Source organism: Rutidosis leptorrhynchoides, chromosome 1 (genome assembly GCF_046630445.1).
Source record: "Rutidosis leptorrhynchoides isolate AG116_Rl617_1_P2 chromosome 1, CSIRO_AGI_Rlap_v1, whole genome shotgun sequence".
Lineage (NCBI taxonomy): Eukaryota > Viridiplantae > Streptophyta > Magnoliopsida > Asterales > Asteraceae > Rutidosis > Rutidosis leptorrhynchoides.
The window spans coordinates 719,537,959-719,562,265 of NC_092333.1; positions in this window are offsets into that span (position 1 = coordinate 719,537,959).

The window sequence follows — 24,307 nt, forward strand, 5'->3', positions numbered from 1 at the left end:
TACCAAGCTACAGGGAAGTATGCCAGTGGTACAACTCAACGTAGAATATATTTTTCAGTTACTTGTGTCCATAACGTAAAACATAAAATACATGTATTCTCATCCCGAAATATTTAGAGTTTAAAAGTGGGACTATATACTCACTTTCGTCTTGAAGATATGTAATTTTGACTTGGTCTCCGATTGATATCACGAACCTATCCATATATAATATATCAATACCTTTTCTTTTTAAACAAGCGTCACATATATATACTTATAATACTTTTAATACTTTTAATAATTCCTTAGTCCGTAGTTAGCAGTCCGATGTTAGTAATTCAATTTTAAATGGTTCATTTTTAGGTGTTTAATAAACCCCCAATGAAATAAATAAAAACCCCCATCGTATATGTATTGGTCGAGATTAATCTTGACCCACGGTACCGGTGTTGTCAAATGACGTGTTGCGTACATAAAGTACCGGTGTTGTCAAATGACGTGTTGCGTACAATCATGGGATCTTATGATTAATCTTCTCGTATTGTTTACGGGTGATCCTGAACCATATAAAATTAAATTATGAGTACATATATATAAAATATCATGTTATTTTAAAAAGATGTGATTTATTTAATTTTCTCCAATTATTTTCGTAGCTAAACTAGTCTTAGATATCCGATCTCGTTTTGGTCATAGTTTCTTCGTTACAACTCCGTTTTCGTTGATTCAACTTGCCACTTCCTTGGATCGAGTCCCTCTTTAAGACTATGAACTGTAAATACCTTAGTTTGTATTCGAAATCACAGGTCATAGGTCAAACTTTAGTGAAACTTATGAAGTTAATTATTTTTGTTACAAAAATATCATTTAATGACCATTTTTCTAAAAATACTTATACTTTGAATTAAATCATAAAATTTTTATGTGTCATCATATTCATAAGAAATATCATTTTTCCAGAATATAAACCTCCAATTCAAAGTTCAAGATGGTTTTTAATTATCCAACCCAAAACAGCCCCCGGTTACACTCCGACGTCGTAAAAACAGTTTTTAAGGTGTTCTTTGAAAAACCAAATTATACCTTGTTAAATTAGCATATATTTAAGTTATATTACAGGTCTTGAAGTATTTTAAAAGTTAAGTTAGAAGGATCTATTTAGTTTGCAAACAAGTTTGAAAACATTCAAACTATGTTCTTGTTGTTAAAATTTTATACCACAAAATAAGATAGCTATATATATATGAATCGAATAAGGTTATGAACAAAGTTACTACCTCAAGTTACTTGGACAAGATTGCTGTAAAAGAGGAGTAAGAACCTAGAATCAAAAGGGTGATGGAATTGGATGAAAGATTGGAAGTAAGTTTGTGTTCTTGGAAGGATTCTTGAAGTGTTTTTGTAAGAGTTTTCTTATGGTGATTAAGTGATGTTTTTATGGCTAGATCTTCATGGATATTAGCTGAATGGTTATGGAGTTTAAGACTCTTAAAAGTGTGTGTGTTTTTAGCTAGAGGTTTGAGGTAAAAATGAATCAAAAATTGAAAATGGATGGAGTATAAATGGTGATGTAAAAGGTGTATAAGTTTGTAATTTTGTGAAAAAATCTTTTAATCATGTGAAATTGTCATACTAGATAACAAAAGTAGTTACCTTATACATAAGGCATTGAACAAGGGCTGGTTGGTGGTGATTTGATGTGTATATACCAATAGTAAATACGTATAGAAGCTAGGTATGATACGAGTACATGTACTCTAGATATACGTATAGAAATTTTGTGAAAAATGGAATGAGAATTCAAATATAGCTATCTTTTGTGAATACACTTATATTGTTTTATGTATTTAAGTCCTTAAAAAGTGATTAAATACATTACTTATACGATATATGTATAAACATTATAGGTCATAAGTATTTATGTCAAATAACGTTACGTATGGTTATCGTTTTGAAAACTTAAGTTAGTAGTTTCAAAATATACTTATAACTTATTGTTATTAATACAAAATGAGATATTAAAACATTCTTGGATCATGTTAAATATGTATATATACATATATATACACAAACGTATAATTATCATATATTGTATAGTTCATGATATCATCGGTCAAACTAGACGGTCAAACGTTGTGTAAAACTCATTTCAAAAACATAAGTCTCAACAATTTGGATTGCTTATCATGTTGGTAAACTTTAATTTATGTAAATATTAATCTTATAAGTATAGAACGATCGAAAAAGTGCGGGTCATTACACATTCGGTCGGGTGTGGGCCGGGTTTGGTAATCTCATAACCGAACCTGATTAAAATAAACATTCCTACCCGGACAAGTACCAGTCAGATCTCCATTTAGTTACTAATTAGCGGGTATACGGGTTTTCCCATAGGTATCCGGGTCCCTATTTACTTACGAACTACCGAAAAAGAAATTTTCTCACGATACGGGCCGGGTAATCATGTATACGTGTCGAGTAATCGGGTTTACGGGTCGGGTTATCGAGTTCGAGTCTTTTCTCGGGTAATCGGGTTTGTGTTTAAAACTGTCCGCGAATCCAGACCCGCGAAAAAATTAAAATATATTCTCATACCCGGCCTTAGATCCATTTACCTGCCCCGAACCTGTCCCAAAAATATCGCATTGTGAATTTTATCTCCAGGTACGGGTTTTTTTTACACTATCAATACAAATGGTTCAGTGTTATCTAGTAAGTAGTCCATGTGCTAAAATGTCTAAAACCCTGGTATCCTCTAATTAATTTTGTTCCTTATTAAATTAATGACTCTACATCATCTTTATTTGAAAAACGCAAATTTTCAATAGCAAACTCACACACACACACACATTATATATATATATATATATATATATATATATATATATATATATATATATATATATATATATATATATATATATATATATATATATATATATATATATATATTTGTGCTCATGACTCAAACATACAAGGCTATAGCCTTAAAGTTGAATGGATCAGCTCCATACAAATTGTGTGTTATGGCATTTTTGGAACCAAGTTGTTATTCACGATAGGTCGGTACGAAAATGTCTTATTTGATAGTATGGTTTTGTACTCTTTTATGTGATTTTTTCATAGAAGTTCTTTAGTTTCAAATTGGAAGAAGTTATGGCTTCCAAAGCCTTTGTAATTCCTTTCTTATATATTATCTTGCTAGAGTGGTTCACTTATTAATAAATTTTGCCGAGTTAAGTAGGCCAATAGCCAATGATATAATAAAAGGAGATATGTTGGATTGTGACGGTGAAACAAAGAATCAAAGTTTTGGAGCTATGAATCTCGCAACATGCATGTCCAGATCACGCGCTCGCAATGTGTTTAATAAAAGAGACTTGAAGTTTCGATCACTATCTCGCGAATGGGAGAACTTTTGTTGCGAATAGGAGAGTGACAAAATTAGAAGCTCGCGGCCGGTACTATATACCTGGCGATCGCGAGAAGTGATGCGGAAAGTGGATCTCAATTAGACTTCATGTTTGCTTCTAATTCGTCTTTTAATTGATCCTTAAATACACCCTTGAAACATATATTCTGTATGCACGAAATTTATCAATAATATTCTTTAGTTGGTCGTGGAGTAAAGTAATTACATCGATTATATATAATCACGTTAAATATTTTGTGTCGATTTACTTTTCGCGTTTATACTTTCGTTTATTGTTGAGGGTGGGTGATCTTTCAAGATCATCTGTGTTGTTTGGGTCCTTAAAATTGTTTTAAGATACGTATTGAAATAAAACAAAAACGTTGAGTCACCCATTAAAGAAGTTGACCCCATTGATTGGAATGATATAATCATGATCTTTGGTGTTGTCTTGGACGAGTTTGAAACGGCAGTTATCCTTATTATTGCCATGTTTTTCAAACATATGATGCCGAAAGAAACTTTTTTGTTTTTAAAATCAGAATTTATGGACTTAAGTTGTTGACGCCAAGTTTACTACCCGTGTACCGTAATTTGGATAAACTTGCTATGTGACCTTGAAGGAAAAATAAAAGGTTGTGTGAACTCCACTTAAATTTAATAATTAGCTTTAGTTATTAATTTACTCCTGTTATAATTCAGTAAGCTTATAACTACCTTTAGTGGTGTGATTCTTATGTTATAATTCAGTAGGCTTATAACTACCTTTAGTGGTTTGATTCTTGATTAAGAATACTAATAATGAAGTGTAAGAACAAATATGATAATGGAGAGAAAGAAAGAAACACTTTGTAAGTGTGAGAAATGGTGCAAGTTTAATTCTTGCATTCATGAGTATTTATAGCCTAAAATCTCAATATAAAAATACATACTTTATGTAACAAAATTGACTATATGTATACACCAAAATTGACTATCCATATCTATATTATTATTATTATTATTATTATTATTATTATTATTATTATTATTATTATTATTATTATTATTATTATTATTATTATTATTATTATTATTATTATTATTATTATTATTATTATAACACTCCCTCTTGGATAGCAATTTGGTTTTGTTGAAGATCAACTATAAATTACTGCCTCGTTAAAAACCTTGCTAAAGAAAACCCAGTGGAAAAAAACTTTAGCTAAGGGAAAAAGAGTGCAGCTGGGAGTTGACTCCCCCTCAAGTAGACATCGCTTCAGCTGTTACATCTTTTGAACATGTCTCATGCCAATGTTATGAACGTGTGTTCTGAAAATAGCAGTTGGAAGTGCTTTCGTGAAAAGATCAGCAGAGTTTTTGCTGGATTGCACATATCTTGTGACAACCCGGAAATTTTTGACCAAATTTAAACATGATCTTTATATGTTTCCGACACGATAAGCAAAGTCTGTAATGTTGAAATCTCAAAAACTTTGAACTGTGTTCATGTATTCATTTACCCATCGACTGCTCTTGACGATTCACGAACAATTATGTGTAAAACGACCCGGATTTTTCCGTTAATATATATGAGATTAATATTTACACAATTAAATGTTTCCAACATGTTTAGCAATCAAACTTGCTAAGACTTGATTAATTGAAACGAAATTTATGTAAACGTTTGACCACCCTTTTATTCTTAAGATTCACGAACGTCATAACTTATATATATATATATATATATATATATATATATATATATATATATATATATATATATATATATATATATATAGATTTAACTTGAAAATATGATAATTAAATATCTCATTAAGTATATTAACAAAGTATTATACATATATTTTCATACTACTAATTTAAAGAGTTTTTGAATAATATATATGTTACTATTTAAACGACGTAATTAACTTATGTTAAAATGTATTAACATATAAAGTATTACGAGTGTAAATACATCCTTACAAGTATTAAATACATTTTATAATATACCAATACATATAAAGGATAGCTATACTCGTATTTTCGTTCAATTTCCTCAAGAATTCTACTCGCATTCATACGGTATTTTTACCCGTATTATACACAGCTTCTAGAAGTATTTGCTATTGGTATATACCAATAGAAATCTGCAATTATTTGTGTAATATGTCATCCATGACCTAATCAATTTAATATGTCATCCATGACTTAATACATTTTAACTTATCTTAGATATTTTCACTAAAAACCAAATTTTCAAGTCTATAAATAAGCACCATTTCTAACTCATTTTTACACATTTATTTTCCAAATTTTACTTCTAATTTTCACACACACTTGCAAGAACTCTCTCAAGTTTTGCTCTACTACTTCTTTCCAGCAACTTTACATTCTAAACTTGAGGTAAAAACTCTACTTCAACTCTTGTTCAATTCATATGTCTATAGCTATCTATATAAGAGTTTATAAACTAGAACATAGTTTAGTTAATTCTAAACTTGTTCGCAAATAAAGTTAATCCTTCTAACTTAAATTTTAAAAACAACTTAACACATGTTTTATATCTATATGATATACTAACTTAATGAGTTAAAACTTGGAAACACGAAGAACACCGTAAAACCGGACATACGCCGTCGTAGTAAAATCGGGGGCTGTTTTGGGTTGGATAATTAAAAACTATCATAATCTTTGATTTAAAAGTTGTTCTTCTGGAAAAATGAAATTTCAAATGAACATGATACTATATCCAACAATCATGGTTAAATTCAAAATTGAAGTATGTTTTTCAAAATGGTCATCAAGATGTCGTTCTTTCGACGGAAATGACTACCTCTTAATATGGATTATAAATTGTCACTCCGACTATAAACCACCACTTTTTCAGTTTAGTTTCACAAATTACAGTTCGTTATAAAACTATAGCAATTTGATTCACTCAAAACAGATTTATAACGAAGAAATTATGGGCAAAACAATATTGGTTAGAAATGGATAATTTGATTACGGGATTAATTCATTAAAATCTATACTAACCATATCCTAGCTAACTTTTCTTGTATTATACATGTATTCTAACATGTCATGGTTACACAATATGTCGGATAAATCAAAAGACACCACATACACAATACGTGTAACTACAATAGCGGTATTGTGGGTCATGATTGAGTCTTATACAACATGTGTATACTATGTACTACTAATTGTGGACTACTAACTGTAGAATACTAACTATGGACTACTAATTGTGGACTACTAACGTTGGACTGCTAACTTGACAACTTAAACAATCACACGTGATTGAAAATATAAACTTAAACAATCACATGTGATTGAAGATATGATATGAATAATAGTTGTATTACATTTTGATATACGTATATATTTGTTACAGGTTCGTGAATCCAAGGACGATGGCCATATTTTTAATAAGTTGAAAACTTATTATTAATATACTTTTACTTCTGTGAGTATATAGTCCCATTTTTAAACTCTAAAAATATTTTTGGATGAGAATACATACATTTTATATTTTACGCTATGGACACAAGTACTTAAAATATATTCTACGTTGAGTTGTACCACCTTGCATATCTTCCCTAATAGTTTGGTAACTAATATTTACATGTTGTAAGAACATGTAAGCGCGAATCCTATTGATAGATCTATCGAGTTTGACAACCCCAACCGGGCTAGTCGCTCTAGTATCGTAAACGGTTGCATAGTACTTCATTTTTACTACACTTGGTACAGTGTAGGGAGATTTCATAATAAAGGGAATATGCTACATTAATGGTTAAGTATGGTTACTGAAGCGCTCAACAACTTATAGAATACTTTTATACACTTGCGAGTGTACATATATTTATAACTATGAAATCTTGTGGTCTATATTTATATCGATGCTAAACCTATATATCTCACCAACCTTTGTGTTGACTGTTTAAGCATGTTTATTCTCAGGTCCTTAAGAAAGTCTTCCACTGTTGCATTATCTGAGCAAGCTGTGCATGGAGTCTCATGCTTTTAATTAAATAAAGTGTTGCATTCAATAAAACCTTTATCATGTATTATATTTGACTGTTATGTCGCGTGTGTAGTATTTGAAAATCGATGTATTATGGGGATTATTCCTTAAATAATAGCCCAATTATTTAAAACATGCATTATGTATAATAATAGTGTGCTTTTTATGAAACGAATGCAATATTTTCTAAAACATATCATATAGAGGTCAAATACCTCGCTATGGGACCAATGAATAACGTACCACGTTTATAGTAATATGGACGAGTCGTTACATATCTCATTTCAATCTGGTTGTCCTTAATGAGATTTTGAGTGTATGAGAAGAATCTAGGAGGTATGTGTTTTGTTCGGTCACTTTTGATGTAGCCTTCTTTCATTTGTGATATACAAGATGCATTATCTTCATAGATAGTGTTGGATTTTTATCGCGTTCTAGTCCACAAGAATCAGTAATGAGTTGTGTCATTGATCACAACCAAAAACATTCCCGAGTAGCTTCATGTAATGCAATCACTTCGACATGATTTTATGATGTAGCAACAAGTGTTTGTTTTTTAGAACGCCATGATATTGCAGTACCTCCATTTAGGAATACATATTCATTTTGAGATTTAGCTTTATGTGGATCAGATAAATAACCTGCATCTGCATAACCAACCAAAACTTGTTTTGATTCGTTAGAATAAAATAATCCTTAATCAGTAGTTCCTCGAAGGTATCAAAATATGTGTTTGATCCCATTCCAGTGTCTTTTGGTAGGAGCAGAGTTGAACCTTACCAACAAATTAACTGCAAAAGAAATGTCAGATCTTGTACAATTTGTAAGATACATAAGAGCTCCAATTGCACTAAGATATGGTACTTCTGTTCCAAGAATATCTTCATGATCTTCACATGGATGAAATGGATCAGTTTCAACATTGAGTGATCTGACAACCATAGGAGTACTTAATGGTTTTGCCTTGTCCATATTGAAACATTTCAATATCTTTTCAGTATATGTTGTTTGATGTACAAGTAAACCATTAGGCATATGCTCAATTTGTAAACCAAGGCAATGCTTGGTTTTTCTGAGATCTTTTATTTCAAATTCTTTCTTTAGAAGTTGAATGGCTTCATGGATCTCTTTATTTGTACCTATGATGTTAAGATCATCAACATAAACAGCTATGATCACATATCCGGATGTTGTTTTCTTAATGAAAACACATGGGCAAATAAGATTATTGGTATACTCTTTGCTTATCAAGTAATCACTTAATCGTTTATACCACATGCGACCCGATTGTTTTCAACCCATATAAAGACCTTTGTAACTTGATTGAGTACATTTCTTTGGGTTTTGCATTGGTTGCTTCTGATACCTTAAATCCTTCAGGTATCTTCATATATATATCACTATCAAGTGATCCATATAGATAAGCAGTTACAACATCCATGAGATGCACTTCTAAATTTTTAGAAACTGCCAGGCTGATTAAGTATCTAAAAGTAATTGCATCCATAACAGGAGAATAAGTTTTCCTCATAATCCATTCATGGTCTTTGAGAGAAATCTTGAGTTACAAGTCTAGCTTTACCTTGTACTTCATTTTTTTTTCATTTCTTTTTCGGATAAAAATTCATTTTATATCTCATACGTTTCACAAATTTAAAAGTGATAACGATTGATCCGAAAACTTTTCTTTTATTGAGCGATTCTAATTTAGCTCGTATTGTTTCTTTCCATTGAGCTCACTCATGTCTATTTTGACATTTAATGACAGATTTTAGTTCTGGATCATCATCATTATTCATGATGCCATATGCAACATTATATGAAAATATCTCATCAAGATTTTTCATGTCATTTCTGTTCCATAATTTTTTTTTTGAATGTGCATAATTGATTACAATTTCCATATTGACATCATCAATCTCCTCTGCAAAAGGAGTATTGATTTGTGGTTCTTTTTGAACACTTACGTTTACCTCATTATCAGCTGATTTTCTTTTTCGAAGATTTTTATCTTTGGAACCAATTGGTCTCCCACGTTTCTGGCGTGACAAAGACTCATGAGTGATATTATTGCCAGCTTTTAGAATTTCAATTCTAGCTGAAGCATTTACTGCTAGTATATATGATTTAGTCACTCCTTTTTGTATCTGTAAATACATTAGGTAATTTATTTGCAAGTTCTTGCATATGTATTATTTTTGAACTTTTCTTTTCGCATTCTTTTGTGCGATGATCAAGATACATTAATTTATGTTCACATCATGAAACATATTTTTCTTTATATTTCATTTCTCCCCCTAATATAGGGAACAATTTTTTATTATAATGACAATCAGCAAAATGTGCTGTAAAAACATCACCTATCATGGATTCAATATATCTTATGATTGAAGATGTTTCATATCCAACATATATTTTCATACTTCTTTGAGGAACCATTGTTGTGGTGGTGCAATTAAAAATACACTGCACAACTAAATGTTCTAAGATGGAAAATATTTGGCTCTCGACCAAAATTAAGTTGGTAATGGAGAATATTTATGACTTGCACTTGGTTTAATGTGAATTAATGTCGCATCATGTAAATTTACATGTCCCCATATAAATATTGAGAGTTTTGTACTCATTACCAATTGTCTAGTTATTAGCTGCAAGCGTTTATCTATTGATTCAGCTAAACCAATTTTTTTTTTGTATGCACATGAGCAACTGGATGTTCAACAACAATCCTTGTAGATATATAATAATCATTAAATGCTTGAGATGTTAACTCACCAGCATTATCAAGTCTCATCCTTTTTAATGGTGTAATCATAATAATGTGTTCTCAATTTAATAATTTGTGCAAGAAACTTTGCAAATGCCATATTACGGCTTGATAACACAAACATGAGACCATCCGCTAGATGCGTCTATTAGAACCATAAAATATCAAAATGGTCCACATGATGGATGAATTGGTCCATATATATAACCTTGAATTCTTTCAAGAAACATTTGTGATTCCTTTTCACAATATACTTTTCATTAATCACCATATGTGCTTTTCATTAATCACCATATGTACTTTTTCATTAATCATCATATGTACCTTTTCATTAATCACCATAAGTGCTTTTCATTAATCACCATATGTGCTTTTCATTAATCACCATATGTGCTTTTTCATTAATCACCATATGCTCTTTTCATCATATATCATTTTCATCATATGCGCTTTTAATCATATGCGCTGCGCTTTTCATCATATGCGCTTTTAATCATATGCGCTGCGCTTTTCATCATATGCGCTTTTCATCATATGCGCTTTTAATCATATGCGCTGCGCTTTTCATTATATGCGCTTTTCAGTGCTACATAGGTATTTCTCATTTCCGGTTATCATTGACTGATAATCATATCCATTATGATATATATCAGAGAAACTTAACAAATTTCTCTTTGATTTGGGAGAAAACAAAGCATTGTTTATCAGAAAATTCGTACCATTTGGTAATATGAATTTTTGCCTTTTCCGTTCCTTATATCAAGTTTGCAATACCTGATATAGTATTTATAATTCTTCATTTGATTTAAATCAATGAAATATTTCTTAAATTTGATCATAGTGTGTATGTTACTACTATCTGCAATACATAGGTCTTTACCATTTAATTGATGTTGTATTTCAGCAGGATTCATACTAAAACTTCAAATAAGATAAGCAAATAATGAGTTACTATATTTCAGCAAGATAATCAAATTATATTACCTGCAAACAAGTTACAATCTGAAGTACATAAAAGATAACACTTAATAAACATACGCGTTATGGTCTAAAACCATTTATTTATGATTGATACATAACAAGCTAGGTATCATAGAAAATTCAAACCAATTAAGTCTCAAGGTAGCTCAGGGTTTATTTAATCAAGATTTTTCAACAGATTCACTCTCGTTTTCTTTTCTTTTGGGACTTATTTGTAGAGATAAACAAGATGTTCATGTATTCAAGAAATACTAGACTGATGATCCACGTTACCAGATCATTAATAAGAATCTCCGGGATTCTTATAAGAGCGTCTACTAACATCTTCAATTTTATTCTTTCATGGATCACCGTTATTTCTTGATAATTAATATCGTATCTATCTTTGAGTATTTTCCATAATCACTTGGATCTTCGATCATATAATATGTAGATTCTAAGGACTCGTCAATATGTTTGCTAAGAAAAATACTTGTTCTTGCTTTCTCTTGTTCGGAACAATTGTTATTTCCATTCAGGGTTTCTAAAATACTGATTGATTCGAGATGTTTTTCTACATTCAAAACCTATGTTAAGTAGTTGTTCCCACTTGATTCTAAAGGAGCAAATTTAAGCTTTTTCAAATTCGACATTTTCTATTATCAAAAGATGAATAACATAAATCATAATCATAATCAACTTCTATTCATAGACAAATAATAAAATGAAATTAGAATCATTTTGAATTCATAAGTAGAAAACAGCAGAATAATGGCATGATTACAAATGATAAAACCACAAGAGCAGGATAGAATGTAGGTTCACCCAGTGGTATATTAGCAACAATGATGATAGTTTGTATGACTAATACAATAGGAAAAATCATCCTTGTGTGAATCATCTTTATAAAAAAAAATTTGAGAGTGGTAATCTGAGAAATGAAGATTGATTTGTGAAAATGTGAAAACGGAGATGTTTATTTTATATTTGAAAAATATAGTCGTTGTAACGTCGTCAGTTGACGTTAACAACCGTTATGTATATATGACTGTTGTAACGTCGTTAGTTGATGTTAACGACTATTATGTACTCGTTGTATTAATAATAATTTTAATAAAAGAATTTTATTAGTACAAATACGATTACTATAAATACATTTAGTACAAATACGTTTAGTATAAATACGAAGATTAAGATAATAAACATATTATGCATAAATAATAAATTTTAAGAATAAACATTAGTGTGCATGAAATAAATAATGATTAATTGAATAAGTAATCATAAATGTTAGATAACATAAATATAAATGTTAGTGAAGTTAATAAGAGTTAGATTACAGAAATATAATTCAGGCGGTATAACCGACCATATATAACTTAAATAACATAAATATAAATGTTAGTGAAGTTAATAAAAGTTAGATTACATAAATATAATTCAGGCGGTATAACCGACCATATATAACTTAATAACATAAATATAAATGTTAGTGAAGTTAATAAAAGTTAGATTACAGAAATATAATTTTACTTATAATGATAATAATATTTACCTTACTAATAAATAATAGAAGATATCGTTAAAGAATTTTTTACCTTGATTAGTGACTTGTGCTTGCTTAGATAAACCTTGATTATACGGAGCACTTCGTGCTGATAACGTATTATAATTCAGTAGGCTTATAACTATCTTTAGTGGTTTGATTCTTATGTTATAATTCAGTAGGCTTATAACTACCTTTAGTGGTTTGATTCTTGATTAAGAATACTAATAATGAAGTGTAAGAACAAATATGATAATGGAGAGAAAGAAAGAAACACTTTGTAAGTGTGAGAAATTATGCAAGTTTAATGCTTGCATTCATGAGTATTTATAGCCTAAAATCTCAATATAAAAATACATACTTTATGTATCAAAATTGACTATATGTATACACCAAAATTGACTATCCATATCTATATTATTATTATTATTATTATTATTATTATTATTATTATTATTATTATTATTATTATTATTATTATAACAACTCCGTATTAGTTAAGTGTGAATAATGTGGATTTTGCTTTTGTGTTCACATTTTTCTCTTCTAGTCCATCAAAGTTGCTATCTACTACTGTTATGAACAAGCATGATGACCCACAAATCACTAGAAACGTGTTTTTCTGCAAGATTTTTTTTTTTTTTTTTTTTTCCTAATTAGATATGATATGATATGATATGATTTATTATTTATAATGCGTCTTTCGAAAAGTTGGAGTATCTACTTAACTTCGGCCATATATGGCAACAACTAAAGACACGTGAGAAATTCAAGTATTCATACTTGTGGAATGTAGATTGTTGTAAATATGACAGCAAAACAACATTTAGAAAATAGTAATTTTGAGTAGTAAAAAGCCTCAATTTCAGTTGAAACTGGACCTGTAATCTTGAAAAAATAGGTGCAAGTTCAAATTCTGGGGGAGTTTTCTCCAAGGTTTTGTCTCTGGTATCCTTCACTCTGTGTGGGTCAAGCAGTTAACTTAAAACATTCTGGGTACGCTTTGCGCGATGGAAGCGGAGAGTTTACTTCTAACGGGTGTGTGGATAGCAAATGAGAGAATTTGATGCCAAAATTACGGTTTAAAACAAAATTGACATTATTAATTAAGTCGTGCCTACATTAAAAATAGTAATTTAGTTGGCAAATAATTGATGTTATTTAGTCGTGCCTGGATTACAAGAATGAAAACCTAACGTCAACACTGTATGCAAGGTTGCAAAATTCGCTATTCGGTGTTTAATCAGTTGAGACTTTGGAAGGAGTAATCGGAAATTCGGGGATTAATCGAATTGTACTTTATATATTTAAATATTATATTTCAAAATTTTTATGTGCAAGTATAGAAGAAAATCATAAATATAATTATAAACTTTAACATAATTGTCTAAAAATGTTCGTTTTGTTTTAAAAACCATAAAGTTGTAGTTTATTATAATGTTAAAATGCTGACCAATTTTGATTTTGACTGACTTTAATTACCAAATTCGATTTTGAGCCGTCAATTGACGTTAACCGATTAATTAAACAGATTTTGAAAAATCAGAACGGATTACTCTTAAAAATGATTAATCGAGGATTAGTCGGCGATTAATCGGGGTTTTACAACATTGATTGTAGGTATTATTTCATTATTCAAACGTTTAGGTCACTCTTTTTTTAAAAGTAAATGCACACTAACACGATTTTTACACGAATATATATATATATATATATATATATATATATATATATATATATATATATATATATATATATATATATATATATAGTGGTAGGATCAAGAGGGAAGTAACCATTCGGGGGAAGCGGGGGGAAGCAAAAACTTTTTTTTCGTTTTTTGAAAAAACTTTGTTCACGAACATTATAGATGAGATGAAAATATGAACATTTAGTAGAGACACTTTGTGATAAATATTTTTATTTTGGCGGGAAAACGCTCGAAGAAGTAATATATAACAATTATCGTGTTTTTCGAGCGTATTTTGAGGTTTTAGCTATTGGGGTTTAGATATTAGCGTTTATAGGGTTTAGATATTAGGGTTTAGAAATTTAGGGTTTAGGGTTTAGATTTAGGATTTAGATTTAGGATTTATATTGAGTTTTTAACACGGACGGTTTAGAGTTTAGGGTTTGGTGTTTTCGGTTTATGGAATAAACCCAAAACACCAAACCCTAAACCCTAAACCCTAAACCCTAAACTCTAAATCGGGCTAAATTTTACTTCACAAAACATGAAAAAAAAACGTTCATGTTCTTCACGAACAATATTATCTTGAATGTTATTTTTGTCGATCGTTTTCCCGCCTAAATAATAACATTCATCAAAAAGTGTCTCTTCTAAATGTTCATATTTTCGTGTGATCTTGATGCCAGAAAAAAAATTCAAAAAAACGAGAAAAAAAAAATTCGCTTCCCTCCGATTGGTTACTTCCCCATTGATCATGCCCCTATATATATATATATATATATATATATATATATATATATATATATATATATATATATATATATATATATATATATATATATATATATATATATATATAATATCTACTTAAGAACTTGAACTCATGACTTCAATACGGGCACTTAAACATCACTAGACCAATGACCTAATTGGTAACATTTACATCATTTTCATCTAACATTTTAAATATTGTTAAAGAAAATGATAAATTATCTTTAAAGAGAAGATTACTCTTTATTCTTTATAGATACAGATAACTATTACGGTCGATAATGATAAAAAAAAAATATCCATAAGAAAATGGAAATTCAACGAATTTTAGTCAGCGAATAATTATCGGTTCCATAATAAAACAAAAAGAAATATTTAAATGAATCCAACTTTTAAATTGAGACTCAAAGGACCTATCAGAGTGCGACATGTGGAGTGCTAATCACATGTGATTGGAAAAAAAAAATTCAAATTTTTTTTCGAGAACAATTTTTTTTCGAAATTTTTATTTTTTTCAATTTTGTTTTTTCAATCACATGTGATTGAATTTGACATATAGTAAATCATATGTGATTCTGCATGCCAATCACATGTGATTGTAAAACTCAATCTCATGTGATTCTGAATGTCAAATCCAATCACATGTGATTGAAAAAAAAATTCAATTTTTTTTCAAACACATGTGATTGGATTTACATGTGATTGTAAAACTCAATCACATGTGATTGAAAAAAAAATTCAAAATTTTTTTTTCAAGCACATGTGATTGAATTTGACATGCAGAATCACAGTGATTGGATTTAACATGCAAAATTTGTATTTAAAAAAATAAAATATAAACAAAAAAATTGAAAAAAATCAATTTAAAAAAAAAAATTAAAATAAAAAAAACATTTTTTTTCAATCACATGTAATTGTCGCTCCATATGTAGCGCTTTGATTAGTACATTGAATTTCAAGCAAATTTTTAGATTCAAGGGATTACAACTCATAAAACAAAATATATAGATATATTACACTATTATTTTTATACTAATGGATACTCCATCAGTCCCGTGCATATTAATGGTCTCCAGACATAAAACAGAGAGTTGAAGGAAATATCATAAAAAAACTCTACATGCGGTATACTTTTCAGTTTTGCTATTATTTTTTCTTTGTTCTTTAATCATATTCACATACATAGAACATAATAGAACTTAAGTTGCTTAATTATTTTTATTTATGAAAGTAAACAATTAATTTAAGATATCAAAAATAAAATATTGAATAATAAATTAGGGACGGACCGAATATTTCCCAAAAAGATAAACGGGTAAGACTACTCTTATCCATGACAGTTGTCATACTATTATGTCACATCAGCGACACCTCAGCAACTTCTTTCTATCACTTAACTCATCACATTGCCTAGTATTTATGACACGTGTTATACAATCACACTGCATGATGAACCGCGACATTCAACGGCGGCCCAAACCGCGCCCGCTAGCATCGGCGCCGTTGAACCGCGCCACCAACCACGGCCCAGCGGCGGCCTCGATAAGAGTAGTCTAAGAAGACAAATACATTAAAAATCTATAGTTTCTATTAAAATACTATAATGATGATGTCATTATTATGCTAATTCATTTGTTAAAAAAAATTAAAAAGAAAAAGAATAAAATCTAAGCCCTTAAAATGATGTTATTAATCTAATTAATGACTAATTAAATTAAATTTATTGTTTTCTTTTTTTTTATCCAAGTATTATTTAATAATATACTCTTTGAGCCATACCCATATACTTTGTCTTTATTGATTCAATATTTTATGAAAACATATATTTTTTACACCCTGCAAGAATGCATTTTATATGTTCAATCTCAATTTCCCATTTATTTTCCTTTCTTAATAATAGTATAGAATATATATAGAATATAGATATAGATATAGCAGATTATATATCTATATAGCAGATTAACTTATACTTAATTTATTTATCTATCTATAGTTTCTATTAAAATCCTATATGATGTCATTATTAGGTTAATTCTTTTGTTAAGAAAAAATCAAAAAGAAAAAAAAATCTAAACCCTTAAGATGATGTCATTAATCTAATTAATGACTAATTAAATCTACTTATTTATTTATTTCATGTTTTTTGAGAAAATAATTCACTCTCATTAATTTTTATTATATTATTATTCAAATTCAAATATGAGTTCACTTTACGAGATTAATTACGTTATATATATATATGCAAAATACACGTCTCAATAAAAGGTTCTATGAAGACTTTTATAACAAGAAAAATAGTAATTGTGATGAAAATTGGAAGATGATGGTGAGAGAATATATGTAGTTCATTTATTCCGACCAAGTTAAGTACATCAATGTGTCTGTAAAAACAACGAGAAGTTTCTCTGTGATGACCCGGAAATTTCTGACCAAATTTAAACTTAATCTTTGTATGATTAACATTTCCGACACGATAAGCAAAGTCTGTAAAACTGAATCTCAAAATTTTTGAACTACTTTTATATATTTAAATACCCTTCGGTTGTTTTCGATGATTCGCGAACAATTATATGTAAATAGATACATATATACTGTAACTTGAAAAGGTAACAATGTATTAATTGTTTGATACCGTACATTAAACTTATTGGTTTAAATATCTATTTGAATATATATGATAAGTTGAAATATTTATTATTAAAATTTATTTATAAATAACTTCCAATGTGTATTTAAAAACTGATCTATGTATATTAAAAAGATATATACATATATATAATTTCAAGTTATTTAGTAAACGATAGTAACATTCATTTATTGATTCGATTGATATTTAGATAAGTTAACTAAAGCGTTTAAGATGAACCAGTAAAACACTAATTTGCTACAGTATTTTCAAATTGCTACAGTACCCAAAATGCTACAGTGTTTTCAAAAATCACTATTTGCTACAGTGAAATTGACTTTGCTACAGTAAATTGCTACAGTAACTTGCTACAGTAAAATACTATTTCAAAATGAAAAAATATATATATATATATTAACAAATAGCGAGACGATGATTTATAGAAGTAAATGACCAAAACACTCAAATGTATAAGTTATACCTCGAGTGGTATAGTTTATGGATGATTTAAGACTATATTTTAACAAAGGTACGTGTCACGAAATGTAAAATGCAAGTTTTCTCAGCGTACGAAAGGACATTTGAAAAACCGGAACCGGGGCATAAGTCGAGTGATGACGTACGACTTATCAGAACAAAAATTACAAATAAACTATGCACGTGAATTTAATATAATATATAATTAATTATTTAAATTATATATTATATATTAATATAAAATTATGTCGATAGCCTTAAAAAGAAATGGGTTCCAGCTGTATGAGTGTGCCATGCGATCGCATGGCATAACCACACTAAGCCCATGCGATCGCATGGCTAGGTGGGGAGGGTCAGGTCTTTAAATATCCGCTGGTTCTCCTTTTGATTCATTTTCATTTAAACACTCGCACACATACACTTATACATTATTATTATTATTATTATTATTATTATTATTATTATTATTATTATTATTATTATTATTATTATTATTATTATTATTATTGTTGTTGTTATTGTTATTATTATTATTATTATTATTAATATTATTATTAATCTTAATTAGTGATATTGGTATTACTAAATATATTATACATAAAATATTACGACGAGGTTATAGGAGTGTCATTTTCAAAATGGGTTTCGAGCGGGATAGAGCTAAGGAAATTATGGGTTATAGCTATGGAGGTTATGGGTAATATTTATGGGTACTGTTCGCAAGTCAAACCTAGTGTTTATCATCTCTGTTGCGTCTACGTACTTTCCTACAATATTGAATCTCAATATTGATACGTTGAGGACTACGGTTATTTTGTATTCCGAGTTTCGATCACATTTCGGTGAATGACTTTATATACTGCTAAGGTGAGTTTCATATGATCCCTTTTACCCTTTACATTTTTGGGCTGAGAATACATGCAAATGCTTTATTAACTGATTTTCAATATTTATATGCGTGAGTTTCATTGATCCCTTTTTAATTGCTTTTGCAATATATATTTTTGGGCTGAGAATACATGCACTTTATTTTAAACGCAATGGATACAAGTACATACTAAATTCTACACTGAGTTTGAACCGAAAATCCCTTAGCTTTGGTAACTGTTAACTGCCAGTTATAAGAACTGGTGGGCGCGAGTAGTAGTATATGGATCCATAGGGCTTGATATCCCCGTCCGAGCTAGAGCGCTAGCCTTTTAACGGACGTATGCTATTTGAGAAGCGTACACGTTGGTTTGCGTGTACTATTAAGATGATTATACAAAGGGTATAAATTATATACGTTAAGTTTAGTTACCAGGGTGCTCAATTTCGTAGAATATTTTGATAAACGTTTCTGGTTGAAACAACTGAAATCTTGTGATCCACTTTTATATACAGATTATGCGAAACACTAAAACTATGAACTCACCAACCTTTGTGTTGACACTTGTTAGCATGTTTATTCTCAGGTTCCCTAGAAGTCTTTCGCTGTTTGCTCATACATTATACAAGCTATGTGCATGGAATCTTGCATGCTTTATTCAAGAAAACGTTGCATTCAAAAAACCATCATCATGTATCTATTTTGACTGCATTGTCAACGGATGTATTATTGTAAACTATGATTTACGGTGATTTTCTATATGTAAAATTCATCAGATGTCGAAAAACTTGGAATTAAATATTCATTTATGGTATGCCTTTTCAAAAGAATGCAATGTTTACAAAACGTATCATATAGAGGTCAAATACCTCGCAATGAAATCAATGAATGACGTGTTCGTCCATATGAATTTGGAGCGATCGTCACATTCTCAGTCGAAATCTGTCGGGACATTAAACTAAATGACTTTAGCGTTTAAATTCACTTAATACCTAAATTATATCATTAAACTGTTTCGTTAAAACAAACATGTGGTTCTACGGGTCATTTCACTAGTTTATATATATAATCAATCACATATAGCAAACGAGTACCGTAGACATCGGGTAGTTTGGCATTATCGCAATTTCCAGCTTTTTATTTATCACTTTTTATAAATACCACTTTTGATGGATTCACGTTAGGTTTTGTGTTTGGCTTTCATTTATTGAATTAAGCTTGTTGTTCGAATTTTATTTTCCTTAGTTCTATCACTGCGGATTTATTTATGTTTGTCGTTTGATTGGTTTCCTATTGTCATTGAGGCCTTAATTCTATGAAGAGACCAGGGTTCGATTATGTTTTAAAAAATCCCTTATACACCAGTTGTGTTGCATTTTCGGTTACCTTTCCACGTGTAATTCTTAACGATTTTTTCTCTTTATTTATATCGTCATCAAAACACTTGTATCGTTTAAATGTTCATAACTTTTGATTGTTCTTATTTTTATTAGTTGATAGTGTCTGGTTCCTTGCTTCAGTTTAAAGCATATTTTGATTGTATTCATTCTTATTAATAAAATTTATCGGATTTAACCTTTACCCCGCAAAAATTTCTTCATCAAAGAGAAGACCTCGAACTTAACCAAATTTAGGGTTTAAAGATGACGTAGTTAATCTCATCCTTCCTTGGTTCTTTAGTCAACCAGTGACTCAACTATTCTGAAAATTTTTTAACGAAGTACTTTTAAAATTTTAAAATTGCACAGAACCCCCCAAATTTTACAGCATGACCACATAAAAATTATAATATTTATGGTTTTTTTTGAGGTAAACAACCACTAACATACCTTTCAATTATAATTACTTGTGATAATTTTTTTGAACTTTAGTTTTAATTATGGATTTACCACTACAATCAACAAATTATTTTATGTGGCCGCCCATACCACACCTCCAGGCTCCATGTCCTTACTTAGCACCAATAATTTGTTTTGGTAACATTTTTGATTTTGTTGATTTTGGTTAATATAATCTATTAATTCGATAATACACTTGTTTTTCTAAATTTTTGTTATAAAAAGTAGTGAGATTATATATATAGTGAGATTATATATATCTATCTATCTATAGTATAATTAATCTCTGTAATGATGATGTTTATAAATAAAAATTATCCAGGATTAAAAAAAAAATTTAAAAAAAAAAAGAAAGATTCTAAGCCTCAAATGATGATGTCATTAAAATAATTAATTGTATTTAATAAAAATATTAACATGTTAATTGTATAATATATGAAACATTATGTACAACCTTATGATAAAACATTTTCATTATCATATGTACAATATTTAAATCATTATGTACAACCTTATGATGAAACACCACCATTATATATACAATATTTGAAGCATTATAAAACACCATCATGATCATATGTACAAATTTTAATACAAATTGTACAATGTTTTACAAAACCCCATGACACATATGTACAAACTTTGAAGCATATTGTACAACCTTCGTATAATAATTCTATTTTAATTTTTATAAAAATTTAAGAGACATTTGTTATTAGTAATTATCATTAAATATATAAATAATTAATTTTAAACAAACTTTGTTATTATTATTCAAATAGGGGTTTCCTTTACGGGATTAATTACGTTACATATGTGTGTGAAATACATTACTCAATAAAAGGTTGTAATATAGGATTTTATGACAACAAAAATAGTAATTCTGATGAAAATTGGAAAAATGTGGTGGGAGAATAAATATAGATCGTTTATTCTGACCAAGTTAAATACATCAATATATTTGTAAAAACAATGAGAAGTTTCTTAGTCGAAATCAGTGACTCTACGGGTCCTTAAACTAAATCCTTTATTATTTACATTCACTTAATAACTAGAAGATATCATTAAAGTATTTCGATTAAACAAACTCGTAGTTTCACGGGTCATTTCATTAGTTTATACTCCATATATATTTATATTTAAAATTATTAAGTTCTAGATGCATGAACTTTTTTATAACGACATGCAAAAGGGGCAGTCTTAAATGACGTGTAGCTCTTGAAAAGAAAAAATCGTACATTTGTAGCTGCTTCTGCAAAAACGATGATACTCAACGACAAAGTTGTACCTGATTAAGGGTGTTTTCAGGACCTGGTAGTTTTAAATTTATCCAAATTTAAATACAACTGACATGTTAATTTTCAAAATCACTGTCAAGGCGAGTCCACATAGGAACACCGCTAATTACTGAATTTTATTACAAACAATCATTAAAAAATTTACGGAATGCCAAATATAATTGTAAGAACTCGTATATTTTATAATTTTATAGTATGGCCACTGAAAATTTCTTGAAAATTAGCTCACTTATGTTTTTATAATATGAGCCACTAATAGTATATATATATATATATATATATATATATATATATATATATATATATATATATATATATATATATATATATATATATATATATATATATATATATAAAAGAATGAACCTTTTTTTGCTTTTGTTTTCGCATACATGGTAACACAAACACAATTTACGCTTTTGTTAAATGGGACAAGACCTAATTATAATTTTGTTCTCCAATTTTTGAAAAAATTGGAACCACAGTTTTAATTAGTCATTCATATATTCATTTTCCTATTTCTAATTTTGAAACTCTTAATTTTAATAAGTAACATATTCTTTTAAATGTACTTTGTGGATAATTATTAGTTAATTTTTTTAACAAAAATTTACTTAAAGATTTGACAAAATAGTTAATTTATAATATAGTTCTTGTTTGTCATTAACTCATTATGGTTTAATGATCATAAATATAAATATTGGTTGAAAATCAATTTATGAATGATTATCTAATTTCATAAATTCATATATTGAAAAAGATGTACTAGATTGTATTAGCAATGATGCAATTGTGAATCAATTTTGACGTATGAAACCGCTTTGACAAATGTAAAAGTTGTTTTTAGTATTTAGTAGATTGAATATGAAATGTCCCGTTCTTATTGATTAAAAACGTTCCATATTAATTGATTTCGTTGCGAGGTTTTGACCTCTATATGAGACGTTTTTCAAAGACTGCATTCATTTTTAAACAAACCATAACCTTTATTTCATCAATAAAGGTTTAAAAAGCTTTACGTAGATTATCAAATAATGATAATCTAAAATATCCTGTTTACACACGACCATTACATAATGGTTTACAATACAAATATGTTACAACAAAATAAGTTTCTTGAATGCAGTTTTTACACAATATCATACAAGCATGGACTCCAAATCTTGTCCTTATTTAAGTATGCGACAGCGGAAGCTCTTAATAATCACCTGAGAATAAACATGCTTAAAACGTCAACAAAAATGTTGGTGAGTTATAGGTTTAACCTATATATATCAAATCGTAACAATAGACCACAAGATTTCATATTTCAATACACATCCCATACATAGAGATAAAAATCATTCATATGGTGAACACCTGGTAACCGACAATAACAAGATGCATATATAAGAATATCCCCATCATTCCGGGACACCCTTCGGATATGATATAAATTTCGAAGTACTAAAGCATCCGGTACTTTGGATGGGGTTTGTTAGGCCCAATAGATCTATCTTTAGGATTCGCGTCAATTAGGGTGTCTGTTCCCTAATTCTTAGATTACCAGACTTAATAAAAAGGGGCATATTCGATTTCGATAATTCAACCATAGAATGTAGTTTCACGTACTTGTGTCTATTTTGTAAATCATTTATAAAACCTGCATGTATTCTCATCCCAAAAATATTAGATTTTAAAAGTGGGACTATAACTCACTTTCACAGATTTTTACTTCGTCGGGAAGTAAGACTTGGCCACTGGTTGATTCACGAACCTATAACAATATATACATATATATCAAAGTATGTTCAAAATATATTTACAACACTTTTAATATATTTTGATGTTTTAAGTTTATTAAGTCAGCTGTCCTCGTTAGTAACCTACAACTAGTTGTCCACAGTTAGATGTACAGAAATAAATCGATAAATATTATCTTGAATCAATCCACGACCCAGTGTATACGTATCTCAGTATTGATCACAACTCAAACTATATATATTTTGGAATCAACCTCAACCCTGTATAGCTAACTCCAACATTCACATATAGAGTGTCTATGGTTGTTCCGAAAT